The sequence below is a fragment of the Sinocyclocheilus grahami genome, unplaced genomic scaffold (assembly GCF_001515645.1).
Source record: "Sinocyclocheilus grahami isolate Dianchi unplaced genomic scaffold, SAMN03320097.WGS_v1.1 scaffold1166.1, whole genome shotgun sequence".
NCBI classification, from domain to species: domain Eukaryota; kingdom Metazoa; phylum Chordata; class Actinopteri; order Cypriniformes; family Cyprinidae; genus Sinocyclocheilus; species Sinocyclocheilus grahami.
In genome coordinates this window covers 62663-74182 of record NW_015506345.1, presented here as the reverse complement: position 1 = coordinate 74182, position 11520 = coordinate 62663, and the positions used below count along the sequence as shown (strand labels likewise).

General features: G+C 34.6%; 2 long non-coding RNA genes across 3 annotated transcripts; one reads left to right on the top strand and one right to left on the bottom strand.

Moving 5' to 3' along the window:
* Positions 1-6614: 6614 nt before the first annotated feature.
* Positions 6615-7780, bottom strand: LOC107567537 (uncharacterized). Of its 2 annotated transcripts, XR_001606656.1 has the most exons (4): positions 7590-7780; positions 7362-7422; positions 6966-7044; positions 6615-6650 (listed from the first exon to the last, which is right to left on the bottom strand). It is a non-coding gene; the product is annotated as an uncharacterized lncRNA (long non-coding RNA). The 2 variants fall into 2 exon arrangements; XR_001606655.1 differs by lacking the exon at positions 7362-7422.
* LOC107567538 (uncharacterized) lies at positions 6996-10702 on the top strand. Its single transcript, XR_001606657.1, has 3 exons — positions 6996-7064; positions 7177-7238; positions 10642-10702. It is a non-coding gene; the product is annotated as an uncharacterized lncRNA (long non-coding RNA).
* Positions 10703-11520: the final 818 nt, after the last annotated feature.

Below are 11520 nucleotides of genomic sequence, written 5' to 3'. Positions count from 1 at the left end.
AAAATATATTGAATTGCATTTTAATATATTTCTAAAAAGTATACTAGAAGTACTTTTGTATTAAATATATGCTGTTATACTTCTAAGAAATATGCTAAACAGAAGCATACTTTTAATGTATTTATAAAAAGTATATTAGAAATACTTTGGTAATAAATACGTGCTTAGTTACACTTTTAAGGATTATGCTAAACACAAGCACACTATTAGTATATTTCTAAAAAGTATAGTAGAAATACTATGTTAATAAATATATATTTTAGTTACACTTTTAAGGGATATACTAAACACAAGCATACTTTTAGTGACTTTTTAGTGTATTTGCAGAAAACTTACTTATGTTACCCTTACTTAAAGTATATTGTATGTCTACTTTGTGTAAGAACGTAACAAAATGATTACACTTTTAGTGGGTTTTTAATGTACTTTATATTGCAGTAGGCCTACACATGGTTATATTTTAAATATGTATGTATTTATAATTTTAATATTTGGAAAAGTACAATATTTTTCAACATCATATATGAAAAAAACAAAACAAAAAAAACTTGCATTTACTTGTGTTTAAATTCTAACAACACATTGACTAAACATGATTGGGTCCAAAGCCATTGAACGGCTCTGATTGGTTCGTATGATAATAAGCTCACACCAGAGAGCTTTGTATATAAAATATGATGTGCGTGCAAATGTCTCTTGAATGTGAATATAAGTCTAAATTTAAACAGTATTATATAGAGCAGTCGCCGATCGTGTCTTTTTAGGGCACTTAGAGGAAACCACGCAATTCATATGGATTACTTTGGCGATGTTTTTTTGCGATTTCAACTTTTTGAAGCGTGAACATCTTTGGTGAATCTTCTTTCATCGAAGGGACATAAATCTCTCAGATTTGTATTAAAATATCTCAGCTTTTCTTTTGAAGATGAACGAAAGTCTTAGATGGTTTGGAGCATCTCAAGGGTGAGTGATGACAGAATTCAAATTGTTTTGGGGGAACTATGAAATTAATTAGTAAATATAGAGGTATGTTCTTATTTTTAGCAGCTTCTGCAAGCGTGTATGGCGTCTGGCTTTTGGAACCTCACTGTGACTTCAGGTAAGATCTAATTATTCTTATTTGTCTGTGCCAGTCCTGTTTTTGACACATGCATTGGCAGAAAAAAATAAATAAAATAAAATTAGTCATTACATGTACAACATTAACATTCTTTTATTTGCAAAAAGAAGTTGTGTATTTATTTATTTCTGATTTCCTGAACAATTTGGCTTCATTGTAATGAGGTTAATGATCTTTGAAAAACCATGATTATGAACATACGATTACTTTGTCTTGAGCTGATTAGCCAACTGTGGTAGTGTTCGTTGATTGGTGTTTATATTTGTTCAAGTCTGACAACCTTATCGCCTTAAAAATATTAACATTTGTTTTTTTTCAGATCAGCTGCTATAGAAGACAAACTGAAATCCGAGTGCAGAGATAAGCAAAGGAATAGTAAGTATATTTTCATGTTGTATCACCTCTGTTATAGAGATTTTTGAATCAGGCCTAATGGAGGGTGATTTGGTCAATCTTGGAAGAAAAACGTTAGCAATGTGTTCATTCCAGCTGGCTAATTTGTGCTTGCTTTCAGTCATTCATGTAAAAAAAAGTAAATCTAAAGCTGCAAGGCTCTGGTGCAAAATATTGTATGCCAGGGGTCAGGATGACTAGACTGTGCCCAGGTCTCCGGAACCTGCGACGACGACATCCTGCCATCATCCCCGCACTTTTGCCTCTCACCATCCCTACGCCATCTCCTTGTCCAAAACCCCCTCCATCCCTGCCTATTCTGCTGCTTGAACTTTATCATCTTTAGTCTTTGAAAAACAAAGTGCATAAGTGAATAGCTTGTGTGTGTGTGTATATACTGAAAAAAGCAGCTTTATAATATACTAGTAGTGTAATGCTAATGCATTTCCAATGAGCTGAAATACAAAAGTACATAATGTACTTGAAGTACATTAAAATGATGCTTCAAATATACTCTAACTGTAGTTCATGAAGTATTAAAAGGACATTTTAAATGTATTTTAAGAAATACACTTAAATTGCACTAAATATACTTAACGTGGTTCCATTTTAACACCATTTCAATATATTAAATAGATTACAATTAGATTAAAATCCAACTTAAACATATCTTGAAATACACTTAATATACTTAAAGTTGTTTCAAAATAATACAATTACTATGCACTTAGTATAGTATAATTTAAATATAGTAAGTATGTCTGAAAAAGCACAATTTAAATATATTTCTTTTTCACCTGGGAACTCACACACACTTGTACACACATGAACACACCCCTATATGAACTGGTGTGCCTGTAACACAGCAACTATGTAAAACAAAATCAATAATTCAACTACAATTTAGTAAAAAAAAGTGGACAGCAAGGAAGGGGTTACACTCTAAAACATCAAGAGTGCAAAACAGACACATCCACTCACACACACACTCACAGACACACACACAATTATACACACTCAAACGAATTGGTATGGCTATAACCATATAGCCAAAATGAGTCAGAAAACTGAAATAAGAGGTTACAATCAGACCAGACCCAGAAGGATTAAGCTCTGATAAAGCCTTCCTGTTTATTTTTGTTAAATTTTTATAGAATTTTAATGTTTTGTATAACAAAATGCTTTCTGTGTTCAGATTTGACTGTAGTAATAATAATGCAAACACTGACGCTTCAAATCAACATTTAAAACAACAAAAAATATAAAAAACCTTGACAAAAAGTAGTCTTTGAGAATGCCTTAATATACATTTAAATCCACAACCTAATAAAAGTAAACAATTATGTATAAAAACAACTAGAGAATTCAAAAGCCTCTCTATAGATTCCTATACAGGCATCTAGTGGTTACACCATTAAATTACATGTTTATCTTTCTTTGCTCTCACCAGGAGGTGCTAATCTGCCTTAAAAAAATAGATTTTAAAGGCCTAGTCTCTATTTTAATCAGAGATGCTGCATTGATTGAAACATTATTTTAAAAAATTAGAGAACATTTTTTTGTACTATTTTCAATGGGAAAAATGTATAATAATTATTGCATAACATTAATTATTACCTTAAAATTATCTCAAAATACAAAATATTATTTAACAAAAATATATTAGATTGATTGTACTAAAGCTAAAAAGCTAAAAGCTAAAAAATACTAAAAACCTGCATGAACTTCTTTCTTCTTATAATTTAACACACAAATATATATATATTTTTTTATTATTTTTTTTTTTTGAAGAATGTTAGAAACCCAGTAGTTGCTGTTCCCCATTGACTCCCATAGTAAAAAAAAAAAGTCAATGGCTACCAGCAAACTGTTTGGTTGCCAACATTCTTTAAAACATCTTCTTTTGAAAATGTTCAGTGTTAAATGATAGAACAAAGAAAGTTTACTATTATATAGTCTTAAAAAGAGCCAGTCAAGCATTTATTTATAACCATTTATCGTTCGCAAAGAGCTTGTGCATTCCACCCACTATAGGAGGGTCAAGTGCTTCCGTGGGAGGATTCACACAGAAGTTGAACAGCTCAAGTGTTTTAGATCAGACTTTTCACAACTAAAGAAAATGTTTCACGTGTTTGTTTTGTTCTGTTTGTGTTGGTGGCATTTGACTGGTAAGTCATAAATAAATGTTTTGTTTTTTGCTTAATATCAGTAACATTCGTCACAGATGTCATGGAAAATAATGGAAATTGATATAGTGAATGTAACTTCAATTTCAAGGTTTGAAGGTTTACAAACGCAAATCCTGTCTAAAAATTATTTTAAAAATACTTTGGTAGTAACCAGTTTATCTATTGATCTAATTGATCTAAATGTCCCATATACAAAATACAGAGGCATTAACAACATCAAGATGAATTTTTTCATGTCGTAATTGACTTTGTAGCTTTATACATTGTGCACCAGACAGCTGAATGTTCTGCTGATTTCAGGCTTTGTGAACCACCAGAGCCCTTAATCTGTGTAACATCCGTTCATCAGGTGTGTTTGGTGAGTCAGTGTCAGTGACGGAGGGAGATTCTGTTACTTTAAAAACTAAAGTTACTGAAGTACAACAAGCTGACGACATACTGTGGAAATTTGGACTTGAAAAGTCAGTAATAGCTAAAATTAAAAAACAACAGCAAACCTTCTCCACATTTAATGGTACTGATGGGAGATTCAGAGACAGACTGAAGCTGGACATACAAACTGGATTTCTGACCATCACAAACATCACAACTAAACACGCGGGACTCTATGAACTAGATATTACTGGAGAGAAACTGTCATCAAAAACATTTAGTGTTTCTGTCTATGGTGAGTAGAGATCATTTGTGACCTTCAATGCTACAAATTCTGTCAATTGAGTTTAACTGGTAGCTTCTGGTTTTACTGAAACCAGAATATTCCTATAACTGTTGAAGTGTTTCATCATTTTATAGTTTGAAATGACACAAACACTCACTGATTGTGAACACACTACACCAAAAATAAGATTGTTGACTAGATTTGCCCAAGTTGTTGGTTATTCTCTCATGTTTTCCAGCTCGTCTGCCTGTTCCTGTCATCAGCAGTAACTCTTCACAATGCTCTTCGTCATCATCTTCATCATCATCACAGCAGAATTGTTCATTGGTGTGTTCAGTGGTGAATGTGGGTCATGTGACTCTCTCCTGGTACAAAGGAAACAGTTTATTGTCCAGCATCAGTGTGTCTGATCTCAGCATCAGTCTCTCTCTACCTCTGGAGGTGGAATATCAGGATAACAACACCTACAGCTGTGTGCTCAACAATCCCATCAGCAACCAGACCACACATCTGGACATCACTCAACTCTGTCACACATGTGCAGGTATGGCAGCGCTGACATTAACGTTGATTTACTCTCAGTTATACAGTGCTGTTGTTTGATGGTGTTTGTTGTAGATCAGATGGACAAATTCATTCACACTAATGGCTCATTTTGTTCATTACAGATCAGGGCCAACCTTTATTGTACATAGTGCTGATTTCTGCTGCTGCTGGAGCTCTGTTGATCGTAGCTGCAGTCATGTGGTACTGCTTCTGCTGGGAACGATGTATATATATATATATATATATATATATATATATATATATATATATATATATATATAAAAAATTTTTTTGAAGAATGTTAGAAAACCAATAGTTTCTGTTCCCCATTGACTCCCATAGTAAAAAAAAAAAGTCAATGGCTACCAGCAAACTGTTTGGTTGCCAACATTCTTTAAAACATCTTCTTTTGAAAATGTTCATGATAGAACGATAGAACAAAGAAAGTTTACTATTATATAGTCTTAAAAAGAGCCAGTCAAGCATTTATTTATAACCATTGCAAAGAGCTAAAGAGCTTGTTCATTCCACCCACTACAGGAGGGTCAAGTGCTTCCGTGGGAGGATTCACACAGAAGTTGAACAGCTCAAGTGTTTTAGATCAGACTTTTCACAACTAAAGAAAATGTTTCACATGTTTGTTTTGTTCTGTTTGTGTTGGTGGCATTTGATTGGTAAGTCATAAATACATGTTTTGTTTTTTGCTTAATATCAGTAACATTCGTCACAGATGTCATGGAAAATAATGGAAATTGATATAGTGAATGTAACTTCAATTTCAAGGTTTACAAACGCAAATCCTGTCTAAAAATTATTTTAAAAATACTTTGGTAGTAACCAGTTTATCTATTGATCTAAATGTCCCATATACAAAATACAGAGGCATTAACAATATCAAGATGAATTTTTTCATGTCGTAATTGACTTTGTAGCTTTATACATTGTGCACCAGACAGCTGAATGTTCTGCTGTTCTGAATGTTTTTCAATTCACATTTAGTTACAAACTACAGCTGATTTCAGGCTTTGTGAACCACCAGAGCCCTTAATCTGTGTAACATCCGTTCATCAGGTGTGTTTGGTGAGTCAGTGTCAGTGACGGAGGGAGATTATGTTACTTTAAAAACTAATGTTACTGAAGTACAACAAGCTGACGACATACTGTGGAAATTTGGACTTGAAAAGTCAGTAATAGCTAAAATTAAAAAACAACAGCAAATCTTCTCCACATTTAATGGTACTGATGGGAGATTCAGAGACAGACTGAAGCTGGACATACAAACTGGATTTCTGACCATCACAAACATCACAACTAAACACGCGGGACTCTATGAACTAGATATTACTGGAGAGAAACTGTCATCAAAAACATTTAGTGTTTCTGTCTATGGTGAGTAGAGATCATTTGTGACCTTCAATGCTACAAATTCTGTCAATTGAGTTTAACTGGTAGCTTCTGGTTTACTGAAACCAGAATATTCCTGTAACTGTTGAAGTGTTTCATCATTTTATAGTTTGAAATGACACAAACACTCACTGATTGTGAACACACTACACCAAAAATAAGATTGTTGACTAGATTTGCCCAAGTTGTTGGTTATTCTCTCATGTTTTCCAGCTCGTCTGCCTGTTCCTGTCATCAGCAGTAACTCTTCACAATGCTCTTCGTCATCATCTTCATCATCATCACAGCAGAATTGTTCATTGGTGTGTTCAGTGGTGAATGTGGGTCATGTGACTCTCTCCTGGTACAAAGGAAACAGTTTATTGTCCAGCATCAGTGTGTCTGATCTCAGCATCAGTCTCTCTCTACCTCTGGAGGTGGAATATCAGGAGAAAAACACCTACAGCTGTGTGCTCAACAATCCCATCAGCAACCAGACCACACATCTGGACATCACTCAACTCTGTCACACATGTGCAGGTATGGCAGCGCTGACATTAACGTTGATTTACTCTCAGTTATACAGTGCTGATGTTTGATAGTGTTTGTTGTAGATCAGATGGACAGATTCATTCGCACTAATGGCTCATTTTGTTCATTACAGATCAGGGCCAACCTTTATTGTACATAGTGCTGATTTCTGCTGCTGCTGGAGCTCTGTTGATCGTAGCTGCAGTCATGTGGTACTGCTTCTGCTGGGAACGTAGAAAAAGAGGTCAGAAAAGCAAGCAACTAATGCCTATGTTGAAAGAGTTATCTCTTTGAAGGCATACATTTCCATATAAGATTGAAATTTCTCAACATGACTGTGATTACTGTTAATGCAGTCATAATCGCCGAGATATACGAAAACGATTCAACACTGCGTACACCAAAACCACGAAAAACGGTAAGAGCATTCATGACTGTGTTGCAAGATGATGTTGCAGTCTGATTAAAGCTTGATGACTGAAGTTTTGTGTGTAATATGACAGACAGTGAACAGATGTGGGGTCAGGCTTGATCATATTACCTTCAGTAAGAACCGGTTCGGGAAAAAAAACAAGATTTTTTGCTATTTACACGGTTTGCACCTGTAAATAATAAACATATTGTAAATATTAAAAATATTAAACAATTAAGCATAAAGTATTTCCTCAAATCATTGTGCATAAAGCTAGATTTATTATCACGCAGTAAAGTGATGGTATTATTTGTTGTCTTTTGCTCAAAGTACTCACAGTACGTCAGCCTCACTCACCTTTAACATTCATTGCATCTTCTTCCCCATTACTTTCTGTTTTCCACAACCCTTCGTGTTTCCCGGAAGAAAGTCGCGGGTTAAAACAGTAACGTTACACTTCTGTGTGTGCCGTGGTCGGGGAGACTAACGTTAGATGAGAATTGTGCGCTCGTCTGCTTTTTATTTACCAAGGAGTTGTTTTAAGCAATGTTCAGGTGTGAATGATCGGCCGTACCCACGTACACACTCCAGTTTAGTATTGGAAGAAAATAAGACTCCCAAAGATGCTTATAATAAGTGGACATGGCAACACCACATGCGCGCTTGGCGGAGCATAAACTAAACCAAAACAATAGAAAAGTAACACAGTGGAACGGGGAAAACGATATATCGATACACGCTCGTTTACAATATCGTTCACATTTGCAGTTGCTACTCTGCAACTAAAATAGAACACGGTGTTACATTTTTAATAACGTTTAGGACTTAATTTGCAAGTGATGCTCACTGCAGAGCTAAATGACGTCCAGCACCCCTTCTCTGGATGTAACGGGTGGAGCTTAATCATAGCTTAACCTAGTTCAGCTACAGCCATTGGCTCTGCAGTCTTATTTTTTGTGGTGTTATATAGGAAAATATAGGCTGTCCTACAGATAAAAATATTCACATCAAGTAAACATCAGCCATCATTAAACAATAGATAGGCTCAGTCATTCTTGAGAAGTGGAACAAAACAGGGTGCAAAAGTGAAAAAATAAAACCTTGTCCTCAGACAAATTAAACTACATTTATGTATCTTATATGTACTAAGCTACTGAGCAATGTGTTGATACAACCTCCCAACCTTTCTCTTTTTTAACAAAATGTGCTTTTTTTTACCTTGGACTGTGTAATATAATTTCAGCTTTACACTCTAAAAAAATGCTGGGTTAAATACAACCCAGTGCTGGGACAAAAATAGGGACAAACCTAGCAATTGGGTTGTTTTGACCCAGCGGTTGGGTTAAATGTTTAACCCAACCTTCTGGGTAGTAAACCAACCGCTACTCTGCAACTAAAATAGAACACGGTGTTACATTTTTAATAACGTTTAGGACTTAATTTGCAAGTGATGCTCACTGCAGAGCTAAATGACGTCCAGCACCCCTTCTCTGGATGTAACGGGTGGAGCTTAATCATAGCTTAACCTAGTTCAGCTACAGCCATTGGCTCTGCAGTCTTATTTTTTGTGGTGTTATATAGGAAAATATAGGCTGTCCTACAGATAAAAATATTCACATCAAGTAAACATCAGCCATCATTAAACAATAGATAGGCTCAGTCATTCTTGAGAAGTGGAACAAAACAGGGTGCAAAAGTGAAAAAATAAAACCTTGTCCTCAGACAAATTAAACTACATTTATGTATCTTATATGTACTAAGCTACTGAGCAATGTGTTGATACAACCTCCCAACCTTTCTCTTTTTTAACAAAATGTGCTTTTTTTTTACCTTGGACTGTGTAATATAATTTCAGCTTTACACTCTAAAAAAATGCTGGGTTAAATACAACCCAGTGCTGGGACAAAAATAGGGACAAACCTAGCAATTGGGTTGTTTTGACCCAGCGGTTGGGTTAAATGTTTAACCCAACCTTCTGGGTAGTAAACCAACCGCTGGGTCAAAACAGCCCAATTGCTAGGTTTGTCCCTATTTTACCCAGCACTGGGTTGTATTTAACCCAGCATTTTTAGAGTGTATCTTTAACAGCATTCAAGATGTTTTTTAACATTCCAAAACACATCCTGGTGTTAGCAGACAGATTACACTTTCACATGTGACCAACAATTCCACAACAAATGTAAAATATCATAATGAAATATTATCAAAATATTCAACTGACAGAGGTGACAGAACTGAGGGAGTTGACACATCTGACGGAGGTGACGAAAACCTGAATTTGTAGTCATTTTAACTATCAAATACATTGAATCAGTCAATTACTGTATTAAAACAAACACAACAAACAGTGAGTATGCTATTGTTTATAAAGCTTTTATTCAAGAGTCACATTGAAGTATTTTGATATATCATTGGAACACAAAATCTTATGGTGGTGACATCTGACGGTGTTGACAAGTTTGCCATTTCTTTCACAAAACCAAGTTCATGTAGTAGCCATTTTCTTTTTTTTCTGTTGATGCTAGATGCTAATGGAACCTGCTTCAGGAGAATACAATTATCTAAATATTTCAAATAATTTCCTCAGAAATTGGAAGATGGTGTTGACATATCATGGCTGTGACACAGGAAATATTAACATTAGGATTTAAAATATTCTAAAACTAAAACTTAGCAGAGCCTGTCTGACACTGATGTACTCTGCAGAGGAGGACTGTGGCGAGGGGGTCCTTTAGAGTGACGGCTGCCCCTGATATTCCCTAATTTTATTACATTTTATTGAATGTCTGACGGTGTTGACAAAAAGTGGGGACGCAACTTTAAAATCTTATGAAACATGCATGTGTCATTAAAAAAACAACCTTGCTTTGATAGGAGATATTATTAAGTGTGTGACTAAACAATACGGGATCGCTTTTGATAAAACAAGCTTCATCATTAAAAATTTTTTTTATCCATTTTATTGCATAGGAATGATTGAACCCTTCTCTGTGGACACACTGTTTTAGATGTAGTGAGAGGACATTAAGAAACATAGATTTGGTATAATAATGAGAAAATTAAATTGAAGGTAATAATGGTGTTAAATACATTCTATTATTAATCCCTCATGACAATTAAAATTGAAAATATACATTTTTTAAACCTAATAGCAGTTACCCTTGCTGGACCTGTTTTGTCCCACGTTTCAAGAATGACAATCAATTAAAGTGTTCAAATCTTAAAACCATGATCAGGCAAAGAAATTGTTTTGCAGAAACTTTAATAAGGACTTGTAAAGGTTGGACTCAAGTTAATATTCATTCTGAGTGAATTTGAAGCTAAATTCTATTATATTATCCTTTTTTTTCAAATGTTTTTTTAACTGTCTCATTAGCAGGTTCTTGATTGAGTTTGTGTTTCCTTACAGAAATCAAAGGAGCCTGTTTATGGAAATACCGGCAGAAATAATCAGCAATGATCAAATATATTTTAGAGCATATGGACCCACGACTCATAAGTTATAGTTCACATCTAATCTCTGCCAGGATGTTTTCCGTCTATCTCTGTTTTTTTGTCGCTCTTGTGTCACATTAAGATTTCATAATTTTTTTTGCACATACTCTCTCTTCATGTCTGAAATGTTGTTGCTCTGTTTTAGTTTAATTGTGTGGTTATCATAGCATCAGAAACTCATGTACATTTTCTATTTTTTAGCTAATCGCATGGAAATGTATAACTTTATTAAAATTGGTCTCACCCTTGACCGTGTTCTGCCTCTATCACTGTCTACTCCTGGTTAAATAAATATATTGAATATTGCATATTCAAACATATAGGCCTAACAATAATAAAAACAAACTAAATTAAACACAGAATACCTTTTAAATATTCTTTTAACACACAGTTTTGTCCTGCAGGTGCAGATCAGTAAGACAGTTTTGACTCATATTTACACCTTTCTACTGGCATCATTTTTATTTATTGTACTGAGTGACGCCATCTGGTGGGTTTTGAATAACATCAGCTAAAACACATCAACATGTTGTGTAGGTGTGTGTGATTACTTGCTGCAGCAAATACAAAAATGAAGTGAAAACAATTGAGATTTCTCCAAGGGCGTAGAATTTAGTAGAGATGCTAGCTACCAATATCCAGCGACTAATAAATTGTCCCAAGCAATAATTTTGTTCAAACAATGTATATGTAGGCTAACTGTTGTAATTTCACAGAGGCTGAGATTGAGCTGACAGAAAATGGAGAAATCGATTCAGTTGAACTAAGGTTATGAATTCAGGCTGCGACATAC